At 41.5% G+C, this 27,841-nt stretch overlaps 1 pseudogene; it reads left to right on the forward strand.

Moving 5' to 3' along the window:
* The first annotated feature begins 4,829 nt into the window (after window positions 1–4,829).
* Window positions 4,830–26,205, forward strand: LOC120856575 (annotated as a pseudogene).
* The last annotated feature ends 1,636 nt before the right edge of the window (window positions 26,206–27,841 follow it).

Here is a 27,841-nt window from a genome sequence, read left to right on the forward strand (position 1 = left end):
CTGTGAGATAATGATATAATTATAACCCTTAGGCATTGCAGGACTTGAGAGAAAGAATGAACTCTTCAAGTTTTTATGTTAATTGTATGTTACTGTTGTCTAATTATTTGTCAGGAGAAGGCAATGAAGAGTGATGAGAAAAACATGGGTTTCTGAAGCTCTAGGCTTTGGATCCCAGCAGTATCACTTACTGTCTGCCTCAGTTTCCCCATCTCTGCAGGTGGGTTCGTTTTTTTTTTGTATCGTTAAGGTCAGCTTTAGATTAATCAGAGATTAATTAAAGATTAATCATAGGATTTTTTATTTCTTTTAACTAATTTTTAAATTAAAGTTACAAATTGAAACGAGCTCTTCCTTAACATTTTAAGTTTGGCTTCAAATCTTATTAATTCATTTATAAGGCTAGCGAATTTTAACAATTACTTTTGAGAAAGTCTATGACTAACGTGTGCTTTCATTTACACACCTGGTTAATTAAACACCTTTACATATTTCAAAGTGTATTTAATGTATTTGATTCCTTTCTTAATGATTTCAATGGTCTGACAACAGAGTTTCCTTAATTAAAAAAAAAACCTAAGTCTAATAAATTAAACTTAGAAATATGGGAAACTGTAGCTCCCTTCTAATACAGTACATAAACTTAGTGAGATTTCAAATGAAAATCACAAGTTTAATCAGGTATTTGATTACATAATTTAAGTTGGAGTTACAAGACTGTCACTCTGTTTGGCCAAATTCATTGTAAACATTAGAAATATGTAACACTTGCATAGATTCCCTCAGCCTGAAAGATTAATATTTAACAAGTCTTCATCTGTTCAGACAAATATCGCTGAAAGTCATTGAGGTTACTTTCAACCAAGAGAACTGTCTTCAGCTACCTGCACTGACTCCTCTCACATCTCACTTAGAAAACCAGTGTATCTCCCCTTGTACTATATAGGTGCCCTTCTGAGTCTGTCTGTCACTGGAGATTCCAGACTTAGCGAGAATGCTGACTGGACCCCTGTTGATTCTGCTTGGATGTGCTGAAGTTTATTCGTAGTTGCAGATCGGTTTCATAACGAGGCTATTTATGTTGCTCTTGTCCTCAAGAGTTAATTTATACCTATTTCTATGTGTGTGCTCTAGGAAGCCTGTAACTAGGAAGCCTGAGTCAGTCTCTCAGTTGGCTTTTGCATTTCCTCCACAAAACCTTAAATCTGTAAGTGCCTCTCCACTTCTTCCAGGATTCTAGAGTTACATATTCTTGGTTATTGATACTGCATATATGCATTGTGTATTGGATATTGAAATGACAACTGATTGAGTTTCAAATATCTCTATGACTTCGCTTATGGTCACAATATGTGAGATCAGTCTATTAACAATCTATGCTTTTGGAATTATACTACCCACCTTGCAGGGTTGGTGTAAATTAGCATTAATGAATGTTAAGCACCTGCCCTGGTGATGGTACATTGTAGGCACTCAGTCAGCCTTGGCCACTACTACTGTTTTTACAACTCATTGACCCTAATGCATTTTCTAGTTACTAACACTGCTCATTTCCTCATTGGCCAGCTTAAGTCTTATCATTAATTATGGCATAACTGCAGCCCTACATAAATCATCAGTTGTCGGGACTTCCTTGATGAACCAGTGGTGAAGAATCTGCCTTCCAATACAGGAGACATGGGTTCAATCCCTGGTCAGGAAGCTAAGATCTCACATGCCATGACACAACTAAGCCTTCGTGCTGCAACTACTGATTCCATGCACTCTTGATGCCACAGTGAAGACCCCACATCCTGCAACTAAGACCCGATGCAACCGAAAATAAATTTTAAAAAAAGAATAAGAAAAAAAAGTTTTAAAAAATGCTCAGTTGTCTTGCCCCTTTCTTTCCTCATCAGACTTCTATGGCAAACCACCAACCTTTCTTCTTAAATTGCCACACTTACTCTGTGTCTGTGAACTTGCTTCCAATGTCACTAAGGAAACACAGGCACTCAAATGGTAACATCCACATACTCCCATCCCCATATCCAACCACCTCCCTGCATCTATGAATATTTCTCTCAGATGAACTCCTAGCAAAAACCAACCCCTCTCTTTGTGTACTAGATCTCATCTCCTGTCTGTATGAGAACACTGCTTTTGCAATCTGCTCCCTCTCTCGAGCATTATCAATCTTTTCCTCTCAAATAGATCTCGTCCATTTGCTTACACAATTGCTATTAGTCCTCCCATCTCTTTTCCAATCTTCTCTTGACTCCTTTTCTTGCCCAGTAAAGCTTCATTTTTTAAAATTTCCTTTTCAAAACTCCTTCAATGAGTTGTCTCCATTTCTTGTCTCCCAGTATCTCTTGAGCAGTCCAATCAGGCTGTCACCACATCACTCCAGGGAAATAGTTTTTATCAAGATTACAAATGACCTCCGTTTTCTAAACCCAATGCTCAGTTCTCAGACCTCATCTCATTTGATTTATCTGCATAATTTAACACTCTGAAAATCTTTCTTCAACAACCTTTCTTGTTGTTTGTCTTATCTGTTAGCAGCTCCTTCTCAGCCTACTTTGCTGTTTTTCCTCTGATCTTTCAGCATAAAGAAGCTCAATCCTCATTGCTCTCAGTCCTCTAGCCCTCTATGCCTTTCTCTCCACTCTTTGCCCCTTGGTGCTATCATTGAATCTCATGATTTTAAATGCTATCGATATACCAGTAGAGGCCAAATTTATGTTTCTATCACTGACCCATCTACTTAGCCTCTCCACTTGGGAGTCTAATGAACATCCCAAACTTATTATTGTCCAAAATTGAGGTCCTGTGCTTTTCCCAACAAACTTACTTGTCTTCTTCATTTCAGGAAATAGAAGCTCTAGCTCTCCATTTACTTATGGCTTCAGTAATTTGTGGCACATGGTCTTTGTGGCTCCATGACATGTGGGATCTTCCCAGGCCAGGGATTGAGCCCGTGTCCTCTGCACTGGTAGGTGGATTCCCATCTTCTGTACCACCAGGAAAGTCTGAACAGTACTGTAATATCAATGATTATCAGTCTTCATCCAACTGAGACCTTCCCTGGCCACATATGAAAAGTTACAAGTCATCCCAACCACTTTCCAATTTCCCCAGCCCCCTTAATTACTTAATGTCTTCAGCACTCATCACTACCTTTGTATATGATGTATATTACGTGTTTATCTTGTTTGTTTTATTTCATCCTCCGTCAGCATGTAAGCTCCAAGGAAAAAGAGAGTCTTGTTTTATTCTGTGTGTTCCCAGTGTCTAGAATAGAAACTGCATATATAGATTAAAAGCTGCTATACATGACAAGAAGTATACAATTAGTGATCCATGTAAAATAGACTTTGATTTTTCAGTTGCTCAGGTTTGGAATTTGACTGAAACCAGGGTTGGCATTGTTTGTTTATTCAACAAATTTGCATATACACTTAACTTATGCCAGACTCTGTGCATCAAGGAGAACACCCTCATACATACTGGATCCACAAAGGGAGCTTCTTATTGTACTCTATTTCTGCTGATGGAGGAGAAGGAGCAGCTTGACTTTCTTGTTAACAAAGTCGTAAGCTTCCTTTTTTCAGTGAAGATCTGGCTGATGTTAAGGTTTCCTGTTCAGAAATACAAGGAAGTCTCATAAGTGACAAGCACACTCTCTAATTTTTCCTTCCTGACCCATTTGCATTTCATCACATGTGCAGGCCCTCTGGTAAGCAACCCTTATGCCAATAATGAAGCGCCCAGCATCTTAATTTGAAAAGTGCTCATCAGCTTGAGGTTAGCCTCTGTGCATCACAGTATACTTTAATGAATCAAATAATGCATTTCTCATTTGCAATTAAATAATACCTTAAAAGGCTCTGCCTTCCTCAAATGACCCATGTGGAATTCATTTTCACATAGGGTTAATTACACTCAGCACTGAGGGTAGATACTGTGGTGAGGGCTGTGGCTATTCACCAGGTCCTTGAGAGCAAATCATAGAGGACTTTAGTAGAGAATCTAAAAAAAAGTCTTAGTAGAAAATGAAGTTAAGATGTAAATATCAAATCCAAGGCTAGCTTGCTTCCCCCACTTAGGGATATTACTGCTGAGTCTATTATTTCCACCAAGTTTTTTTTTTTTTCGAAGACCACATCCAGTTGCGTAAAAAATTTGAGGTAGTAATAAGTATATTTGCATATGATATACATAGAATTTGCATAGAATTATACACTATCTTCAGGAAAACTCTAAGTTAAAATAAAATTAGTGCTATTTTTTCTTATTGTGTTTTCCTTAGTTGCTGTGCCTCAGTCTTCCTGGCTCCCCAGGAAAAAAAGGCAGTGTTTCCTGAATGGCACCCTATCCTTCACCTGCCATCATCTCCCATCTCTTTTCTTGTTTCCTACATTACCGAAGACTCCAGGCCCACAGAACTACTCATGATTTTCTAACACACCACAGGAAATTACTATCTGTTGACTGTTTGTTAGCCACTTTTTACTGCCTTCCTTCTGAACAGAAACCATGATTTTCTTCCTTCTGGCATTTGTGTACCATCCACTGCAGGGGCCCTCAAAAAGCTCCAGGGTGTAAGTTTTGATAAGTTTACCGTCAACTGGTCGATCTATCCCCTTGGTCAGTGACTCATTTATGCATGGTAATGTGATGCAATCCTGGCAAATGAGAAGTACAGGGAAGCCTGCTAGGGGATTTCTTGGAAAGTTTCCTGAGTCTTAAAAAAAGGACACCGAAAGAACAGAGCCTCACCTCTTTTCTGCTTCTAGACAGGGCAGCAGAGGAGGTGAGGCTTAGAACAGCTTCGGCATCATATAACCATGAGCGTGAGTAACCCACGTGAGATGGCAAAGTAGAAAGGTAGAAGGAACCTGGACTCTTAAGAGGTCACTGTGCCTCCAGTTAAGCAATCATAGTGTCATCATAATCACAATGCAATCACAATGATCACTTAAGTCTCAGGCACCGTTATGAGCAATTTACACACATTCACTGTTAATCCTCTAACTGCCTTATGCAGTGGATGTTTTTATTATTTCCATTTTACAATTGAGGAAACAGAACCATGGAGGGGTTAATGTGCTAAGGTCACTTTCCTTATCTATTTGTTTGCTTTTTCAGCTTTTTGTTATAGAAAATTTAAAGAATATACTAAAGGAGAGAACAATGTAATGAATCCCCAGGTACCCATCCATCATCTAGTTTAAACAATTAGCAACTCATGACCAGTCTTGACTCATCTGTGGCCTTGTCCACTTTTCCTCTGCCCCACATTATTCTGAAGCAAATCCCAGATCTCATATCATTTCATTCTGGGTTACATCATGCGTGACAAAAGCTAAGAGCTACTTCTATGGGGTCTTCTGTTACAACTAAAACTAGCCTCTAAATATTAGTAACTTTCTCATCATAAAAATTTGAAAATGTAGATAAGCTGAAAACAAAATATAGAAAATCATCCACAATATGATCACCTAAAAACAACTAATAATAATTAATGTACTTCCTGTCGATACTTTGTATAAGTTTGAGTATGAGACTGTATTTTGTCCAGTTATGACCTGAGCATTTTCCATCCTCATTCCAGCCCCAGGATCTTTGGATGCTGGGCTCCCTCTATCCTTCCTTCTTCTGGGAACTTGAAAAAACACTCCCTTTGCTCTTTGTACAGCACTTCCACTACTTTAATCACATGCAGCAATTTTCTATTTACCTGTGTTCCTGTCTAGAGCAGGTGTCTGGTGCCTATATCGTTACAAGAAATGATCTGATAGACGTAATTACTGGAAAGATGATGTGGAACATGGGGTTGTCTGTATCATGCAGTGTGCACTCTACATGGATGCAGTGAAGGAACGTTCCTCTCATCCCAGGAGCAAGTAAAAACCATGTTGCTCCTGAAAAACAGATATGCTCTCTTTAGTGGATGCCATGAACAGTTGCAATATTAATCTGTGTTCATTTTGTGCTTTGATGACTAAATGGCTCAGAGCTGAAACCTGGCTCTTACTTTGAAAAGTGTTTACAGTTTTCAAGGCATGAACTCTCTCACTAGTTTTAATTTATTTTATCTTCGCTCTGCCATGAGTTATTTATACGTGAAATAATCACATGGTATCACGACAGGACCATTTTTGACATGTGAATTCATGACTTCCTTCTTCTCTGATGAAAGTATCATGTGAGTTCTGTGCCTTCTTGCTTTACAGGCGGTAAAATTATGGCTGACTTCCCTTTCTGGATTTGTTTAGAAGTCTAAAGTCTTAAAGGAGGATACGTTAAGTGTCCTGTATGGAGAGAAATGGCTTCTGGGGGGAACTTGGAAAGAGGAGGATTTCCCCAAGAATGAAGAAGAGATCCCCAGAGTTTTTGAATCTGTGGCCTTAGAGAGAGCAGAGGGAAGCAGAGCTCACAAAAGTGGCACAACGCCAGGTGGGAAGGGTGGCCAGTCCACTTACCCAGTAAGAGCAGGCTTGGATTAGATTTTAAGCTTGACATCTGAAAAACAAAGACATGCTTTTTATATACCTGACTTTGCAGACTTGGATTCACATTTGCTAACTGGACTTAGTGAATTTGTGAAAGTCATCTCAAATCCATTATGGAATGAGACTTCCAGGTGGCTCAGTGGGTAAAGAATCCTCCTGCAGTTCAGGAGACACAGGAGATGCCGGTTCAAATCCTTGGTCAGGAAGATTCCCTGGAGGAGGGCATGGCAACCCACTCCAGCATTCTTGACTGGAGAATCCCATGGACAGAGGAATCTGGCAGCTATGGTCCAAAGGGTCACAAAGAGTTGGACATGACTGAAGTGACTGAGCATGCTCGCATCCACAAACAAACAGAGAAGAAAACCATCATTATTGTGGAAAAACTGTGAGCTTTGGAGACAGACATCACTATTTTACTTCAGGCTGTTAATTTGTTTCCCTTGGTTTTCTCTAATCACCTCCTAACTGTTGTAGCAACGCCCAGTCTTGCCTCTCCAATACGTCCTTCACCTAACCGTCACAGTTGTCTTTTGCAAATGCAGATGCATTTGGGTCACCCCTTAAAGCTCACCAGGAGATCTCATTTATCCCCAGGGTAAAGTCTACAAGGTCCTTCATCAGTTGCTTCTTATCTACCTCCATAGCCTCATCTTCTATAAACATCCTCATTCCAACCCAAACTTGGCTCACGCAGTAGGTCCTACTTGCTATTCTGCAAATGTGCTATCTCCCTCATCTCTCTGGTTCTTGCACATACTCTTCTTGTTGTTCATAATGCCTTTTCATTGACAAACTCTTGCTCTTTGTGAACTCTTCCCCAGGACTTCCCTGGCAGTCCAGTGGCTAAGACTCCACACTCTCAATGAGGAGTTTGATCCCTGATCAGGGGACTAGAGCCTACATGCCTCAACAAAGCTCAAAGATTCCCATAGGCCCCATGTCATAAGATCTGACACAGTCAAATAAATAAATATAACTATTGAGAAAAGAAGAACTCTTCCCAGACATCACCGTCAGCCTTCTCCAGTCTCTGGCCTCTTCGTGGGAGTCTGATGAAGGGTCCCTGCCAGGTGTTCCCAGAGCATTCTAAGGTTGCACCTCTGTCATTCATCACAGCGTTTTTGAACCGCATGCGTGACAGTAAGAAAGAACGTGGAAATGTGTCTACCATTGGGATTCTGTTATCGCCAGCTATCTTTGATGCTTGGTAAAATGGGAGCAGGAAGACACTGCAGAGAGGGGCGCTGGGAGTCTAGAGGAAATGAGGGAGAAGTGTGGGGCTGTGATCCACACTTGGCAACAGAATCTGAACGCAGAGTGGTTTGGAGCACAGGGTGGAGATCCACTCATATTGCCTGAGGCAAAGACTGCTGACCTCTGCTCTGACATCCATTCTCCTTGTTTTCCCTTTTTGTAATTAAAAAAAAAAAAAAAAAAAACCCTCCAGAATTTCAGGTGGTCACATGGCTATCCAGCCCTGATTTGGCTGTGGCCCTCCTCCTTATGAAAAGAATAGTATAGGAAAGGGGGAAGGAGAGAGGAATGAAGTGTTAGAGGGAAAGATCAAAGCCTGGATCTAGACCTAGGAGCTCCAGCGGCGTTAGGGGCCAAGGGCAGATCAGGATTAGCGTGTGGAAGGCCTTAGAGTGCTTCTCCATCACACCTGAAGTTTCCTTCTTTGTGAAATGAACTCAGTGCAAGTCACACTCTCAGCCTCTCACTACACTTTATTCACTATCCCCCAGGACAGTTGGAAAAGCTTAGTTGATTAGTAAGTAAAAACTGGCCTAGTCAGATGGACTTTTCCTTTACACCTTCTAAAAGTAAGCTGCCCCAAGGGTCGTAATTCTATTCTACCTCTCCATGCGATGAATAGCATAGGAAACTTAGCCCCTGTGGGGAAAGAATCAACACTTGGGGCCCTCTCAGTCCAACCCAGAGGACATCAATATGGTTAAGCAGAAAAACAGCACACTCTAGGCAACAGAAACAGCAGCCAGAGGAAGGGAGAGGTAACCAGAAAGCAGCTCAAGTTATATGTGAGACATTCCAGTCCCATGTTGGAACTCCCAGAGAGATGCAGAAGAAACAAAAGGTATGAATAAGCCATATGGCAGGTGAAGACTGATAATAGAGCAGATTTAAGGAAAAACCCTTAAAGTGACTCAACCCTGGTTCCAACGGCTATGGCAGTGAAGGGGAGCTCTGGGCCGCAATAATCAACTAATACTTGATGACCTCCTGATAGGTAATTAATACTATTCCAGGTGTTTTGTAGAACTTAGGGGAGAAGCAGTCTAACACCTAATAAGTTTATGGTCTAATACGATTTACTGAAATGTCAACTTTTCTTCCTGCCACGGAAGGAAACAAACCCACATTTTCCTCAGAGGCTTCCACTCAAATTCTTTCCAGTTTTACCCTTCCTTGTTTTATTGATTCTGCAGCTTGGTGTAGAGGGTGTGAGATTAGGTTAGTTTGAAGGAACCAACCAATAAGATCCAACTAAACCTCTCAAATCTTGTTGAAGGACTAATATCTTTAGAATGCAGGGTTTTGAAGATGTTCAGATCAAATCAATTTAAAAAAACATATACTTCACCATTCCTGAGTTTTATTTTTGTTGTTGTAGGAGAAAATTCTGAATTCAGCAAAATTCTTGTCCTAAATTAGTGTTTCATAATGATATTCATACAAGTTCTTGTTATAACACAGCTAACAAGGGCCAGATTGGTTGTGGTTGAGTTACATTTGCCATTTTGTGGGCTGCATGTTTGTAAATCAGCCAGATCATTGCCTTAATTGGGGTCATTTGGGGGTTTTGGGGTGGCGTAACGAGGTCACTCCTTTTCACTCCTGTGGTTCTTCATTAGTCATTTTCTGTGCAACAAGCATGAAGAGGCCAGATCGTGTATTTGCTTTGGGAAAATCAGCAGACTTCCAAAGCATGTGCTGTTGTAGATGACTCAAGGTGTTGAAAATCATTTTTTTTTAAACTTGTTGTAGTTCTCTTCTCTCAGAAGTCGAGGGGCAGAGTAGGCTGGCGTAAAGACAGCAGCCTTTGGAGGCAGGCAGCTCTGTTCTGCACATACTTCCTATAACATGAGGTGAGTTCCTTAAGACTTTTTTTTTCAATATTTCTTTCTTTGGCTGCCCCTTGTCTCAGGTGCATTCATAGGCTCTTCCCTATTTGCTGTGGTATGCGTCTAGTTCCCTGATCAGGGCTCAAACCTGGGCTCTCTGATTGGGAACAGTCTTAGCCACTGGACCAGGGAAGTCCGTCCTTAAGCTCTCTGAGTCTCAGCTTTTCCATCTGCAAAATGGGATAGGAATCCTTTGGCCATGAGATAAATTCTAGTCTTAGAGACACTGCGTATATAAAGTCCGAATCTACATTAGGGGCCTCTCTGGTGGCTCAGGGGTAAAGAATCCACCTGCCAATGCAGAGATCGGAGCAGAGTTCGATCCCTGGGTCAGGAAGATCCCCTGGAGAAGGAAATAGCAACTCACTCCAGTATTCTTCCCTAGGAGATCCCATAGACAGAGGAGCTTGGTGAGCTACAGTCCATGGTGTTGCAAAAGAGTGGGACGCAACTTTGCAACTAAACTACAACAACAAATTCACGGTAGGCAATCGAACCTGATGACCCAGTGACTTGGGAATCAGAGACAAATAATAGAAAATCTGGAATGATTTGCCAAATAAAGACAAGAGGAAAGGAGCATTCCAGGAAAAAATGCATAGCTTTGAAAATGCACTGTTCATCAAGCAGGGACATCAGGAAGGAATGAGTTGAACACAAGCATATACATTTCACTCTGTGCTGCGTGCCCATAGTGATTTACAAAGACCAAAGAGACATGGCCCTTTCCTTGAGGCTCACTCTCTCCCGTTAGAGATATGAGTGTTAGATACATGTAAACCTCTGAAACAGTAAGTTAATAGAGGTCAACCAGTACCAGAATCATTGCCTGACACATAGTTGAAACTCCGTAAATATCTGTCAAGTGAATGTATAGAGCCTATCTCTCTAACCAAGTAATCGATTGTGTGGCTTCAAAACTTTCAGAAAGAGGAATAAGGAAAACAAATCATTGGTGAAAATTTAAAAAGACAATCACTTAAAGTCTCTGAAAATTTTCCTGAGGGCATACAGCAAAGGGAGAAAGATTCATTCAAGAAAACCTACTAAATCTTGGTAAGATCAGTGAAAGCCCATGATATCTGAGCCAGAACCCACTCTTTTACCCCTCTCTACAGCTTCATGTTATAGAAGCTCTGCTCCAACCACATGCAGTCAAGAAGACAGGGGTCCCCTGTCCCTCCGGCCTCCAGTTTATAGCAAAATTACACCCAGGGAGGGGCAGGCTGCCATTTCGTATCTTCCCCAGCCCCACGTTCCAGAAGCTCTATTCTGGGCAGGCATGGCTAAAAGGATGGAGTTCCTCTTCCTCACCCAGCTCAGGCTCATAAGATGGCTGCTTCCCTCCAGGTGCAGATGCTGAGAACACTGGAGGCCAATCACCCCCATTCCAACTTGCTTGAAGGGTGGAGGTTCTGTGTCCGGAGGGGAAAGCCAAGGAGATCAGGGGCCACCACCTCATCCAGTGCCCACTCACAGAGCAAGGGTGTCACTCTGGTAAAAACAAGTCTCCGTCCTTAGTTCTGCTGCAGGGGCACAGGGTTTCTGCCCAGACAAAGCTGGGTCAGGAGGACTGAAGAATCCCATAGCTCTGCCTGAGGGATTGATTTCATTTGGAACAGTGTGGGGAACTCCATACTGTGGAGTGCTCAAAATAATGGGGAGTGTGTGTGTCTGTGTGTGTTTCAGTCGCTCAGCCATATCCGACTCTTTTGTGACCCTATGGAATGTAGCCCGCCTGGCTCCTTTGCCCATGGGATTATCCAGGCAAGAATACTGGAGTGGGATGCCATTCCCTTGTCCAGAGGATCTTCCCAACCTAGGGATCGAACCCAGGTCTCTTGCACTGGCGGGTGGATTCTTTACTGTCTGAGCCTCCTGGGAAGCCCAGGGGTCTTGATGGAGAGTGATTAAGAAGCTGGTAGCTCCACTGTACAGGAACAGTGGCAGAGCAGGAGTGTCATAGAGAGCAAACAAAGAAAGACAGCTACCAGGAGAGCTCCTGGGAACATAGTCAAGAGAGGAGTCAGAAAGGATGCATGTATGTGCTAGGCTGTGCCGGCCAGGAACAATCAGAGCAGGATGTGGGGTGGGCTTGAAAGAGCCTCTCAAGCTGTACACAGAGCTATTAACCTCTGGCAGAAGCCACACCAGCACAAAGGGTTTAAACACAGCCTCTGACTCAGCACTGACTGAGCAATAAGCTACCAAGTGGTGACTCCTAGAAAGCCAGGTTTAAAAACAAAAATCACACGTGCCCTTGGCCATCTGGAAGCCTGTGTGAATGCCCAAGGCTGCACCTCTCAGAAGGAGTCAGAGCAGGAGCCTCCATACTACAGTGCCTCACAGGACATGGAACGAGAAGAAAGAAAAAAGAGAGCTCCCTGGATTGTAATCTGTGTAGTTGCTAAGTCGTGTCTGACTCTTTGTGACCCCATGGAATGTAGCCTGTCAGGCTCCCCTGTCCATGGGATTCTCCAGGCAAGAATACTGGAGTGGTTTGCCATTTCCTCCTTCGATTGTAATAGAGATCTCCAAACCTCATACACACACTGTTGAAGGGTAAACCCTGATCTACCTATAGGGGTTAAGCACAACTTTTCACTGACAAGTGGTTGATGCCAACTCAAGGGTGACCCCGAGGAAGCCAGGATGAAAGATAAAAACAAATGGAGAAAGGTCTGACCAGGGGTGTCAGAGGCTGCAGATTGCACTAAAATTAGACTTTGTCAAGTTTATTCAGCCAAGTTACAAAACAAACAAGCAAACAGCAACAACTGGGTGGGGGGATTAATATTCAGAGTTGTTACAATCTAATATTTAAAATGTCTAGTCTTCAATAAAAATTATATAACCTGCAAAGTAACAGAGGGCAAAACCAGTCACTAGAAGCTGCCTTTCTAGGAACTCCCATGATAAGCCTAGCAACCTACCTAGCACGCGCCTTCAAAGCAGCTATTACAAATCTTTATGACTTAGGTATTAGTTTCTTAAAAGCAAAGCAGCAAAAGCATAAATAGATAAGTTGGATTATATAAAACTTTAAAACTTTTGGTTACAAACAACACTATCACAAAAGTGAAAATACAGTGCTCAAATGGGAGAAAATATTTGTAAGTTATCAGATCTATGGGGAACCTATAACCAGAAAGAACAAAGAACTCTTTCAACACAGTAATAAAAAGACAAACAACCCACTTTCAAATGGACAAGGAATTTGAATGGACATTTATTCAAAGAAGATATATAAATGGCCACCAAGTAGATGAGAATGTGCTTAGCATCATTAGTCATTAGAGAACTGCAAATGAAAATCACAGTGATATACCACATCACACCAGCTTAGATGTCAGTAATAATGTTCATAACAGCATTATCCATAATAACGAATGTTCATAGCAGCATTATCCATAATAGAAAATGGAAAAAAACTAAATATCCATCAATTGATGAATGAATAAATAAAATGTTGTATATTCATACAGTGGAATGTTGCTTAATTACAACAAGGAATGAAGTACTGATATATACTACAACAGGGACAAACTTTGAAAATACTATACTAACCAAAAGAATCCACTCCCCAAAGACCACATATGATTCCATTTATATAAAATGTTCAGAATAAGCAAATCCATAGAGGTAAAAGTAGATTGGTAGTTTCCTAGGGACTGGAGGACTACGAGAAACTGGGAGTGACTGACAATGTGTGGGTGGTTTCTTTTGGATTGATGAAAATATTCTAAAATTGATTGCGGTGATAGTTATACAATCTTGTGAACATACTAAAACCATTGACTTGTACACTTTCAATAGGTGAATCGTGATATGTTAATTGTATCTCAATAAAGCTGTTAAAGAATAATAGACCTTGTGTTACTACATAAATTTCTTCGTGGCTCAGGGAAGAAAAATAATAGAGACCAAGGTTAGTAGGGAATAATTCAGGGAAGAAATCAGTGTTGAATTAGGTCTTTCAGATGCATATGTTTTTTGCATTAAGGCTTCAAGTTAGATAAATATCAATTTTCATGTAGTACCAGGTTACCTCTTAGGATGAAAAGTGATTTTTATCCAATAAGCAATGGGTAGCTATAGGATATTTGTAAAGAAGAAAGTGAGGTAGTGGAATTGTTTTTAGGAATGTTATGCCAGCAAGATGAATTAGAGAGAGAAGCTGAGAGTCACAGATCAGGTAGGAGGCTGCTAAAGGTAGTGAAGTCTGAACTAGGCTGGTTGATGTTGGAATGGAGAGAAAAAAAAGGACAGGAGGTAAAGTACTAATACTTTGGGAACCATACAATAAGCCACACAGAAAAACATAGTATTCTTAAAAATTATATTGGATTTCTTCTTGGTCATAGACTGTCACGGCCTTTGTAGTTTTCAATTCCCTGACCTCAAAAAAAAAAAAAAAATCATGAGATTTCCATTTTCAGTCATATTTACAGGCTAGGTTTGTTTTCTTGATGAAAACAACTGAAAATGCTAGGTTTTACAAAATCTTTTAAGATTGCTGGATGACGTCTAAGAGCTGGTAGAGTAGGAAGAAATTATCCAGTCATGTTTTGAAAGGATCCCAGAAATGAAAGCAAGGCTCAGAGAAAGCTTTTGTCCTGGGAGTGTTTGCTGTTTTTCGCTCTTGAGCTTTGATTTTTCCCTGCCTTCAGAGTACAGAGAAAAGAAGACAAAGTTCATGGGTTTTCCTAGGTGGGGATCATAGCAAGACATACTTCCCCACAACACTGGACCCTTTAAATTGTCACACTCTCAGATGTGGAAGAAGTATTCTTCTGTTTAAAGGAATAAAAGATAAACTTTCAAATGTCTATAAGAGACAACTGTAAAAATGACTTATTATACTTGGAAAACAATGAAATAGAACTTCTGGAATGAAAAATATAATTAAAATTAAGAGCTCATGGATTAAACAGATTCGAGGTAACTGAAGAGAAAATTAGTGAGGCAGAAGATAGAATTTTTCCAAAATAAAATCCAGAGAGTCAGAGAGAAGGAATCTGGATATACTCCATAAGAAATGAGATCCTCAAGAGGCCTGGAGGGCACTCCCTCCCATGAGTTTATAAGACATGCCCTGGAGAAGGGGGCTCTGGCGTTCTTGAGAATTTGCAGTTCAGGGTTGACACAGGTGGGTGGGGAAATTTTACCACAGAACTGGGCTGCTGAGTCTCAGCAGAGATGACAGCATTCAAAAATGAACATGGCCAAAGCCAGCACTTAATGATCAGAAGAAAAGTGTAAGTTACTGTAACAGTGGACTTCCCTGGTGGTTCAGTGGTTAAGAATCTGCGCTCCCAATGCAGGGGGCCTGGGGTTCAATCCCTGATCAAGGAACTAGATCCCACATGCTGCAACTAAGAATTTACATGCCGTAAGTAAAGATCCCACATGCCACAATGAAAATCAAAGAACCCGCCTGCCACAGTGCACAGGCCCGGTGCAGCCAAGTAAATAAATAAATACGTGCTTCCCAGGTGGCTCAGTGGTAAAGAATCTGCCTGCCAATGCAGGAGACTCAACAGATGCAGGTTTGATGCCTGGGTCTGGAAGATCTCTTAGAGGAGGATATGGCAACCCATTGCAGTATTCTTTTCAGGGAAAATCCCATGGACAGAGGAACCTAGCAGTACAGTCCATGGGGTCACAAGAGTTGGACACCGTTTAGCAACTAAACCACCACCAGCACTTCCGAGGGCACATACTGCCAACTACAGTTTCTTTCCAGTATTACAGTTACATGCCCTCAATTCAAATGGCCAGTACAGACTGATTAGAATCTCTAAGGCCCAATTACAAATCCCTGGAAGAGAGAACTAGATTGGCTAAGCTGCTGGAAGGCAGCTGCTCCCATAGCTGATTGGAACAGGAATTAACAACTGGCTCGTACTGGACCAGGGAGAGTCTCTTTTCTGGAAATCTAGAACTCAGACTTTAGTTTCTGTGCTCTCTGCTGTTCACTTCAAACAAGATGAATAACTCAGGGCTGTGAGAAGCTGAGGTCCTGCTATAGAAACAGGGCTTTTCATGACAGACAAGGAATTGATGTCCCAGCCAGAGAAAATACACCAGAAAGTGTTCTTCTACTTAAAATACATGATGTTTATTGTGAGGATTAAAAGTCACATATGTAACATAAATGCTGGAACACTCTTACAACAACTTATTTCTTTATCTTGATTTTATTTACTAAGACACCCACAGACTTTGCAGTTAGACAAATTTGGTTTGAATCCTGACTGCTACAGAATCGCTGTTTTGAAGTTTGAATGATAAAATATGTTTGATAATGCTACTATATTTTCTAGCACACAGTAGACACTCATGTGCATAGGCACATCACACACAAAGCAAAATCTTGCTTTTGCTCAGTCAACTTAAACACAGCTCTGAACTTCCATCACTTTTACGTTGGAAGGAAATTCAGCCTCAGTCATGGACCTTCCGGGAAAAGTTCTTGGAGGCCTTTCTGTGGGGCCAGAGATCCCCTCTGGTCATTGCTGAGATGGTCACTGTCCCCTTCAGGGGGCCCAGGCCCAAGTGTTCTGCTTGGGACAGAGGGCATCCAGGTGAGATGGGGGCACTGCTCCCATATCCAGGTTCCTGAGAAACTCCGCACAGCAGCCTTCATCCCCTCTCTGGCCACGGTCAGACAGCCAGGAACTTGCTGATCTTTTGTGTCTTTTTCCTCCCCCCTCACCTTCCAAGTCTATTCCTTCCTTCCCCAGACTGCCTGGCACACCCTCTTCAGCGAATTTATGCCCCCTCCCAAATAATAAGACCAGCGCTTTGCTCCCTGTTGTCACCTGTCTGGTCAACTCCTGTAGACTGAGGTTTTACTGGGATTTTTTTCCTTGGACACTGTCCTTGGGGTCTCCCTCGGCTTCATACTCAGTAAGCGATGGTCCAGTCCCAATCTCCTCGAGGTCTCAGACAGTGAGGGTGAGCCCAGGAGTGACCTCCTACTGGTGGTAGGTCTCTAATGAGAGCTGCATGGGGGAAACCCCTCCTCCTCGCCAAGATGTGCTTCCATGGGACAACAGAAAGGGTGCCAGGGGCTGTGGTGGCATCAACCAAGAATGGGTAGTGGGAATGGAAGCAGGCCACAGCAAAATAGGACCACCAGGATGCCTAGCCCTTCTTGGGAATTGAGGGCAGCGAGTTGGCAGTGCCAGACCACCAGGAGCAAGCCACAGAGGAAACTGGTGAGATTATGTCCATTGCAATGTCGTGATGAGCTCAGGGAGAAACACCTGGGTTCCCTGTGGGCAGAGGTCATGCCTCAGGAGGGGATGGAGAAGGACAGGGGTTGACAAGTGGAAACGGGCAGGGATGGGGGGCATTATTTAGGCTGAAAAAACAATCCTAATGCGATAGCTGTTTTTGCTTTTCAGGTAATAGCAGACTAGACGTGAAAAAGAAAGAAAATAAAGAGAGAAGACAGAAGGAGGGAGGGAAGAAAGAAGGACAAGAGGGAGGAAAGGAAAGGAGGAAATAGGGAGGTGGGAGACAGAGGTGAACACATTGACAGTAGCATGAATGCCATCTTACATCTAGATAGAGAGCTTAGAAACATCAGAGTCCATTAATTCAGCAAGTGCTTTTGAGTACCTATTATGTGCCAGCCTTTACCCTGGGTCTCCAGAAAATGTTGCTGTTGTTGTTGTTTAGTCACTAAGTCGTGTCCAACTCTTTTGTGACCCCAAGAACTTAGCCTGTCAGGCTCCTCTGTCTGTGGGATTTTCCAGGCAAAAATACTGCAGTGGGTTGCCATTTCCTCCTCCAGGGGATTTTCTAGACCCAGGGATCAAACCTGCGTGTCCTGTGGCTTCTGCGACATAGGCGGATTCTTTATCATGGAACCACTAGGGAAGACCTTCTCTTGGAAATATTAGTGAACAAATCAGTTAAATATCCCTGTTCTCAAAAAGCTCACATTCAGTAAGTTTCTAGTTCCTGCATAAAATCCACGGGTGCCTTTAGAGTACTTTCTGTACTTTAACCTCTTCAACCTTCTTTGAAACCCTAGTCATATCTTTTTTTGCCTGAGACTGTCACTGTGGCCGAGTGTCACTGTGCGACCCTCCCCCTGCCTTTACCTCAGCCTCCTCACGTCCTTCAGGCTGCGATAGATGTCGCTGGTCCCCTCAGAGTCACCTGGATTGGGCAGAACAAAGAATGGGATGAGGGTTGGTTCACCCAAGGGAGTGACACTAGACAAGCAGATCTACCTACCAAGCTACATAACAGGCTACTCAAGAAAGGCAAAGGCCTTAGGAAATGCAGGAATGATGTGAGCAGACAAAATCAAAACACTGTTATCAACTCTATTTTATAAATGAAAAATACCAGGCATAGAGAAAGGATGTAACTTGCTCAGGTTGACACACCCAGTAAGTGGTCTGACTCCAGAGCCCAGGCCTCTCTATAAGCCTCTGGTAAACCCACAAAGACAATTTTAGTTATCATAGTTCATGGATTCTAGGGAGCCTCTCTTTCCCATTTTAACATCTCTGCAACTGGGATGTGACAAGAACAGGTAGCATCAGTTTAATTGGCAGCCTTTCTTTCTTCCTTAGTGGAACATAAAATAAAAGTGTATCTCACAAAAAAGTCATGTTAGAGTTGATCAAGTACTGTATTCTTTCAATAAATATTGCTACTGCTCCTTCTCTAGCTGTGCTAGACTCTGTAAGAGAGAATGATGCAGAGAATTAGTGAGTGATTACTCACAGTGCAGTGTGAAGTGTGCAGTGAGAGAATACAGAAGGGGCACTTGCCAGGACAAGGAGTCAGGGAAGCCTTCCCAGAGAGGGCAATACAGGTGGCTGGGGAAAGAGCTGAGTGTGGTGGGGACAAATGTGGCTGCATTTGATGGAGGATAAAATACGAGACAGAGAGTAGTTTAAGATGAGGTCTGAGGTGTTCAGCACCATTTGGTGTAATGAAGCATGACTCAGCTGGACCATGACTGTCCCTGAGAGTCTTGCTATATATACACTGTAAGCAACGAGGATCACTTGAGGGACTGTGAGCAGGTCACCACCAGATTCTGTTTTGGAAATTTCCACTGGGAGTTGAGTGCCCGATGGCTTAACCTGGAGGCTGATTCAGGGGTTCTGGTGGTCATACAGAAGGGCGGTGGCAAAGGCTTGAATTCCAGGAGTCAATGTCGGGATGCAGAAGAGGAGACAGGGTTGAAAGAACTTTTAGAGACACAGTTGGAAAGGCTTGGTGATTGGACTTGCAGGTGAGGGAGAGAGCAGAGTCAGGGGTAAGTTCTGGGTTCTGGGCCTGGGCAGCTGACTGGGTGGTGATGCAGCCGATTACATCAGGGAACTGAGGAACAACAGGTTTAGGGAGAAAGGGTGAAGTGTGTGATCACATACATGTTGAGTGTGAGGATTCTGTAAGAGGTGACATTTGTGATCAGGTGAAATGTTCAGGTCTGAAGACAGAGTTAGCAGTCAATAAAACTGTGAATTAAAACTGTGGGCTCCAATGAAGCCCACAAAGCTGAAATAGACCCATGAAGATAGAAAACAAACACGGTTACCAAAGGGGAAGGGGGGATAAGTTAGGAGTTTGAATTTAATACATACATACTGGAAGATCCCCTGGAGAAGGGAATGGCAACCCACTCCAGTATTCTTGCCTAGAGAATTCCATGGATGGAGGAGCCTAGTGGGCTACAGCCCATGGGGTCATAAAGGGTCAGACACAACTGAGCAACTAAAACACAAACACACACACATACTACTATATATAAAATAGATAACCAGCAAAGCACAAGGAACTCTACTCAGGACTTTGTAATAAACTATAAGGGAAAAGAATCTGAAAAGAATGTGTGTGTGTATATAACTGAATCACTTTGCTGTATACCTGAAGCTAACACATCATAAATCAACTATACTTAAAAAACAAAAGCAAAAACGGTGAGCTGCTTAGGGGCAGGGACTCTGTTTTTCTGTTTTTTATTTTTAGTGCTTAGCATGATAACTGGCACATAAACAATGTTCAATAAACTTTGCTATTAAGTATAATTATGACAATCTATGTGTGTCTATGAGAATGTGTGTGAGTGTGGGACTGTCTATTAATGTGTGTGTATGTGGTTACAATGGTTTTTACATGTTAGGCACTATTATAAGATCTTTACAGGCATTAACTCTCATTTACTTCTTAAAATAGTACATGCCTGCCTGCTCAGTCGCATCTGACTCTTTGCGACCCCATGGACTGTAGCCCACAAGGCTGCTTGGTCCATAGGATTATCCTGGTGAGAATACTGGAGTAGGTTGCCATTTCTTCCCTCAGGGGATCTTCTTGACCCAGGAATCTAACCCACGGCTCCTGCATTGGCAGGCAGATTCTTTACCACTGAGCCACATGGGAAGCCAAAATACTACATGAAGTATGTACTATTGTTCCCCCTGCTTTAAAGATTAGGAAATTGAGGCACAGAGAGGCTAATCCATCAGTCCAAGTTTCCAGTGCTGGTAAGTGGCAGAACTGGAATTTAAATTGACAGTTTGACTTCTCTATGCCTTTGATACAGTGTTTGTGTTTTTACAAAGTTTTCCCTTCTTTTCACAATTGGTAAAGGGAAAAGTTTCGGCACACACAAGGTTAAGTTCCAGTTGTTTGAAATTTTTATCTTTCTCCTTGGCAAGTGTATGTGCACATGATAAAATTCAGCCTAGACATCACTGTATAAAACTTTCCTTGGGCCCCATGACTTTTCCTCCAAAGTTAAGTTTGCCTTCCTCTGGACCCCTGTTATCCTCAAGATGCTGCTATTATTTACTACATTGTGCCGAACCTATTTTTATTTTCAAGTTGAACCCTTCCTGAGTATGGAGACTTCACATTATGCTTTTCTATGTTATCAAACAGCTAATATCATGCATGGCACAAGGTTAAGTACACAATGGATGTTGCCTGACTGGAGGAATAAATGAATGAATGAAGAAAAATTGTCCTTCCTTTACTATTATTTGACAAACAAGGTGTTACTGTAGACAACACACTTCCTGTTCTCTCTGAGCTTCTTCCGGTGCAGCTGCAAGAACAATTGCATAAGGCAGGGGTCCCCAACGTCCGGAATCTAACGCTTGATGATCTGATGTAGAGCTGAAGCAATAATAATAGAAATAAAGTTCACAATAAATGTCATGCACTTGAATCATCCCCAAACCATCCTCTTCCACCCCAGTCTATGGAAAAGTTGTTTTCCACCACACTGGTCCCTGGTGTTAAAAAGGTGGGGACTGCAGGCATAAGGTACACCTTCCTACCAGGAAGAACCTTGCTTTAAGATGTGTTGGCCACAGGTCATTCTGTCAAATCCCCCTTCTCTAGCACAGCAAAGCCCAATGTCACACTGCCTCCTCTTCTTTTCTTTTTTTTTTAATCCTCAGTTAATTTTATTATTTTCCTATTATATAGCTGAGTAAAGTAAGACTTAAGAGATATAAAAAAAATTTGCCCATGATCACACAGCTAATAATTAGGGGAACCAGGATCTGAATCCACTCAGTCTCTAAAGCCCATTATCTGAGCCATATGGTTCAGCTAGAGCCTCCCAATCTCACAAGGCCAGCAGAAGCAGCTACAAGTTTGCCCTGCTCTTACTAATCATTGCTAGACTCACATAAACAATTGCAAGTATTCGTTTTATGGGTGCTCTGATTTCAAAAGCTGCTAAAACCATGGGGGAGGAGGGAATGTGTAGCTTTTAACTTTTCCGAGGAGCTCTCATGCGAAGGGAGAGAGAAATGAGCCCCGTCGGAAGGAGGAGTAGGGAAAGAGAACGTTTCAAATTAAAATTGCAAGAAAGAATAGTGTGTGTATGTGGATGGAACTATTTGGTGGGAGGTAATATTGAATGACGCAAGAAAGGAAGCAGCAGATTCCTGGAGGATCTCCTGTGAAAGGGTGAGAAGAAATGGAAAATACAGCAAAACTGGGAGACTAGATTTGAGGGGGAACATGATGGCTCAGATGGTAAAGAGTCCGCCTGCAATGCAGGAGACCCGGGTTTGATTCCTGCTTAGGGAAGATCACCTATACTGCCTCCTCTTCACAGCAGATTCTGGAGGGAAATCCAGGGGTGCTCTCCTGCGATGCCCATAGATGACCATTCTGTGCCGTTCTCCAAAAGCCGGAGCACAGCACAGATTTCAGGTTTGAGCTTGCTGCACCCATGCCAATGCTGGAAATCCCCTGGGGATTCCTTTAGTATTCAATAATCTCAGGGTTTCTTTCTTTCTTTTTCTGATGTAATAAGATCTAGGAATGCCCAGAACATCCTCTTTCACCCTTATTTTCAAAATATCTATTTTGCTATGTATTTATTTAGGAATAAAATCAACATTTGGAATCATTGCAGCATATGGTTAGTGTTTGCTGTGAGGGATGAGGTATCCATTTCTTCATCACGTGGCGAAAGTGCAGCAGCTGTAATATCTCATTACAGGGCTTCACTTTATTTAATAACAAAAAATAGTATTGCTCTACTTAACAAAATTATCCTCATCCCCCCACCCACCCCCAAAAACCTGATCTGTGGTTTCAATGCCTCTAGACATAATAGCTTTAGATGGTTTGCATGTGATATTAGTTAGCTCCAGAATCTGCTTTCAATTCAGTTGCTTCAGATTGTATTTTCACTGTGAGTCATTAGTCACCAAATGTTGACAAGCATTTGTAAGGATGCCATCTCCCCCTTTGTTTATATGCAAGTGCAGCAGCCAAAATGATTTATTTATGCTTTAATTAAAATTTGGTGGAGAGACTGGTGATTTTTAGCAGTGACTTTTCTAATTTGTGGGTTCCAGAAAGAAAAAAAAATCAATAACCTGATACCATTTATGTTTTTATAGTTACCCCAGGCATTTATAATGCAGACTTGCCACTCACCTGCAGTCTTTCTCTGAGGAGCGTGATCCTCGCCACATAAATCTCCCCCAGAGGCCAAGAGGGTCTATATTTCAGTTACTTCCCTTCTGCGTCAGCTCTAAGTGAGACGTCACATGCTTTGCATTCTCGTGGTGTTCATGGCCAGGCCCAGGGCTAAAATTAATATTGAAAGTAAATTGATGGACTGTAAGTTTTATAATACCTGACCCGATCTGTAGCGAGTCCTTAGAAGTTTAATAATTTAAGTCCATTGATTTTGGTCCCTGCATATTGCTCTCCATATCGAAAATGTGCCCCCACAGAGTCTTTGGAAAGAACACACCCCAAAAGCCAAGCTTTTGTGGGAACTTAATATATCCGACTTTGCAGGTGCATAAATCTCCATGAAATTGTACCAAGTTAACATATTTACTGGGGCATGCAATTTAACAACTGCTTGGTAAAAGTTTAAATAAAGATAGATAAGACAGGTAGATACGGGCAAATAATGAGTAAATGTTCCAATGTATATTAACAAGGTGAGTTCATTGTCTTCACAAGGCGATCAGCCTAACTGGAAAACAGTTCATTAATTTTCAAGGTGTTTGGGATGGTTTTAATTGCTGTTTTTCAAAAAGTCTGGGAAAATGAACTGCTTTTGCATTTTCTGCCAAACTCAAATTATCCTCTCCCCCGCAGTCAGGGTTGGGGGTGTGGGGAAAGTGATGACAAGCTGAGTGGGAAGAGAGATACTGGGTTTTGCTCACCATTTTGGACCCTGAGATAAAGGCAGAAGGAAAAGAGAGAAGCTTGTTTTTGCTCAGAAAGTCCTCTCAGAAGGATTCCATTTGAGTTTCTGCAGCCTCTCTTCTTTCAGAATAAGTGTTTTGCAAGCTCCTTGCAAACACTCACACTCACGTGTTTGACTTCTCTCCTTTCTCTCATTCCTCCCCCTTCTTTTAGTTTTCACAGTTCAGCTCCAGGAACATTGCAGTCACATTTCCCTTGTAGCCCGCTGGAAACATCTGGCCTTGCTATCAGTGTGACCCCTGACTCCTGCTCACCTTTGGGAGGACAGAGTTGGTGTCCTTTGCCAGAGGCAGATTTCTTAGTTCATGAAAATAATAGTTCATTTCTTGGAAACTCTCTTACACAAATATACACAGATATCATTTTAAGCAGTAGAACTGTGTCTTTGGATGAAATGTTACACAGAAATTAATTTTGTAAATCAGGTAAGTGTGAAAAGGCTGCTCTGGCAGCAATGGTGATTTAAAAATAGATAATGAGTCATCATTGCCATCTTTCTAAATTCCATATATATGTGTTAGTATACTGTATTGGTGTTTTTCTTTCTGGCTTACTTCACTCTGTATAATCGGCTCTGGTTTCATCCATCTCATCAGAACTGATTCAAATGTATTCTTTTTAATGGCTGAGTAATACTCCATTGTGTATATGTACCACAGCTTTCTTATCCATTCATCTGCTGATGGACATCTAGGTTGTTTCCATGTCCTGGCTATTATAAACAGTGCTGCGATGAACATTGGGGTACATGTGTCTCTTTCAATTCTGGTTTCCTCAGTGTGTATGCCCAGCAGTGGGATTGCTGGGTCATAAGGCAGTTCTATTTGCAATTTTTAAAGGAATCTCCACACTGTTCTCCATAGTGGCTGTACTAGTTTGCATTCCCACCAACAGTGTAGGAGGGTTCCCTTCTCTCCACACCCTCTCCAGCATTTATTGCTTGCAGATTTTTGGATCGCAGACATTCTGACTGGTGTGAAGTGGTACCTCATTGTGGTTTTGATTTGCATTTCTCTAATAATGAGTGATGTTGAGCATCTTTTCATGTGTTTGTTAGCCATCCGTATGTCTTCTTTGGAGAAATGTCTATTTAGTTCTTTGCCCCATTTTTTGATTGGGTCGCTTATTTTTCTGGAATTGAGCTGCAGGAGTTGCTTGTATATTTTTGAGATTAGTTGTTTGTCAGTTGCTTCATTTGCTATTCTTTTCTCCCATTCGGAAGGCTGTCTTTTCACTTTGCTTATATTTTCCTTTGTTGTGCAGAAGCTTTTAATTTTAATTAGGTCCCATTGGTTTATTTTTGCTTTTATTTCCAGAATTCTGGGAGGTGGATCATAGAGGATCCTGCTGTGGTTTATGTCAGAGAGTGGTTTGCCTATGTTCTCCTCTAGGAGTTTTATAGTTTCTGGTCTTACATTTAGATTTTTAATCCATTTTGAGTTTATCTTTGTGTGCGGTGTTAGAAAGTGATCTAGTTTCATTCTTTTACAAGTGGTTGACCAGTTTTCCCAGCACCACTTGTTAAAGAGATTGTCTTTACTCCATTGTATATTCTTGCCTCCTTTGTCAAAGATAAGGTGTCCATATGTGTGTGGATTTATCTCTGGGCTTTCTATTTTGTTCCATTGATCTATATTTCTGTCTTTGTGCCAGTACCATACTGTCTTGATGACTGTGGCTTTGTAGTAGAGCCTGAAGTCAGGCAATGGAATTTAGAAAGATGGCAATGATGACCATGTATGAGAGACAGCAAAAAAGACACAGATGTGTATAGCAGACTTTTGGACTCAGAGGGAGAGGGAGAGGGTGAGATGATTTGGGAGAATGGCATTGAAACATGTATAATATCATGTAAGAATCGAATTGCCAGTCTATGTCCGATGCAGGATACGGCACGCTTGGGGCTGGTACATGGGGATGACCCAGAGAGATGTTGTGGGGAGGGGGATGGGAGGGGGGTTCATGTTTGGGAACACATGTACACCCGTGGTGGATTCATGTCAATGTATGGCAAAACCAATACAGAATTGTAAAGTAAAATAAAAAATGAATAAAAAAATAAAATAAAATAAAATAAACTGCCTGGACCTAAAAAAAAAAAAAAAAAGAAGGTGAAGAGAAAAGGTGGAAGAAACTTTGAAACTGCTCATGGAATATGCTCAAAGGACAACAGGAGAAAGAAGCTGCAGATAGAAAAGGCAAGCAAGAATAGCAAATGGAAACTGAGTAACCTAATAAAGATGAAGGAAAGAAGCCAGAAGTTAAGAAAGTAGAGAAGAGAGAAACACCAGTGGATTCTCAGCTTCAAAGGATACATGCTGAAATTAACAATTCACTCAAAATTGATAATCTTGAAGTCAACAGATGTATTGAGGCCTTGGATGAAGTGGCTTCACTTCAGGTCACAATGCAACAAGCTCAAAAACACCCAGAGATGATTACAATGCTACAAAAAGTACAGCGATTCAAAGTCAGGTTATCATGGAAAAGTCTGTAATGTTGTATAACAAGTTTAAGAACATGTTTTTGATTGGTGAAGGAGATTCTGTGATCACACAAGTGCTGGACAAATCTCCTGCCGAACAAAGACAGCATGAGTAAGCAAATAAAACCGAAGATCAAGGGAAGAAAGGGCCAAACAAAAAGCTAGAAAAGGAACAAACAGGTTCAAAGGCTCTAAATGGAGGATTGGATGCTCAAGACAGTAATCAACCGCAACACGATGGAGATAGCAATGAAAGCAAAGACAACCGAGGCCAATAGGAAGAAAAAGCCATCCAGTGAAGAGAGAAAGACTGCAATATCTCTGAGATTCTAAACTAGATAACTAGGTTGACATACCTGGAATATAAAGAACATTTGAGAAGTTTGCAATGGTTTTCATTTGAAATATTTAGAGTGCTGAAAGTTTTAAATTTTGGAAGCCTAGGTTTTGATGTTTGAAACTTGCTTTGAGGGAGAAATCTACTTATCTTTGTTTAAAAGTGACTAAACATTGCCAATTGTACTTGTGCAATATTAACAGCCACAGTATACAGTGAATGTGACGGGAAGTTCATTTAGGAAATGTTAAACTGCTCTTCCAGACATTGGTTGTAGTATATTTTCATTTAGTGTGTGTATGTTAATGTGTAATTGATAGTAGAAAAAAGTTACATTTTTAAAACTGCTACTTGTATAAACCTTTCCTCTTTTCCCAGAGAAAAAAAAATTTGAGTATATTAAAAAAAAAAAGATAATGAGGGAGAGGAGCTGCTTCTTCCACCTACCTTACCTCCTGACACGGTCCAGGGGCACCTCTACAGGACTCCAGGGTCTACTTAGAGCAGAAGAGGGGAATAAACCATGTACTAACACTACCTCAGCATCACTCGCAGCATCAACATCTGTTAGTAAAGGTGAGCAAGAAATGGAAAAGTCAACCAAACAAATCTATGGCCTCCTTCCTTCATAGCATTTCTCCTCTTCTCTCTGGGACTCTGCCCTCTTCTATTTGACACACTGAAGGTCTTTCAATGGAGCAGAGATAAATTTCTCCTACCTTTACCCCTTTGAATACATTCTTTGCCCTGATTGGAATACACCATATCTTATCCCCTATATATCTCACCATCAGCTGAATTACTCCAGCTCACCCTTTAACTTAGAGCTCTTGTCCAATATGAAGTCTTCTCTGACTCTCAGATGATAGGTTGAGTATCCCTAGGATATGAGTGCCTGCTAAGTCACTTGAGTCACATCTGACTCTTTGCGTCCCTATGGAGTGGTGCCCACCAAGCCCCTCTGTTCATGGGAATTCTCCAGGCAAGGATACTGGAGTGGGCTGTCATGCCCTCCTCCAGGGTATCTTTCCGAACCAAGGGATCAAACCCATCTCTTATGTTTCCTGCATTGGCAGGCAGATTCTTTACTACTAGTGCCACCTGGGAAGCTCACAACATGCATCCTTGACTTTCAAAATCTAACACCATAACTGTGATATTGTGATAAAAAATTATATATTACATATCATTACATATATAATATTTAACATTATATGTAAGATGAGAAATGCAAGGAACTTAGAATATCTTTACTCCATCTAATATCCTCCCAAATTTGTGCTTTGTTGTTATGTATTTTAACTGTCTGTGTGTTTTATACACTAGTTTCTCTAAAATTTGTCTTTTCTATTCCTTTTCTTTCCTTCCTGTATCTCTGTGCTTCTGTGAGGGCTCATTTGCCTTCTGCTAAGAACATCTTTAGCATTTTCTTTAGTGTGCATCTGCTGTCTAAAAATGTCTTTATTTTGCCTTCATTTTTGAAATACATTTTTGATTCTAGATTGCCAATTATAGTTTCTATTCTAATATATTTTATTTTAAAAAGCTGGTGTAACTTATTACATTCCTTTAAGAAACCACTGCATTGAAGAGGTTTGAAGGCCACCACAAACCATCGCTAACCTGTAAATGGAAAAACTCTGCT

The sequence above is a fragment of the Oryx dammah genome, unplaced genomic scaffold (genome assembly GCF_014754425.2).
Source record: "Oryx dammah isolate SB20612 unplaced genomic scaffold, SCBI_Odam_1.1 HiC_scaffold_28, whole genome shotgun sequence".
NCBI lineage: Eukaryota > Metazoa > Chordata > Mammalia > Artiodactyla > Bovidae > Oryx > Oryx dammah.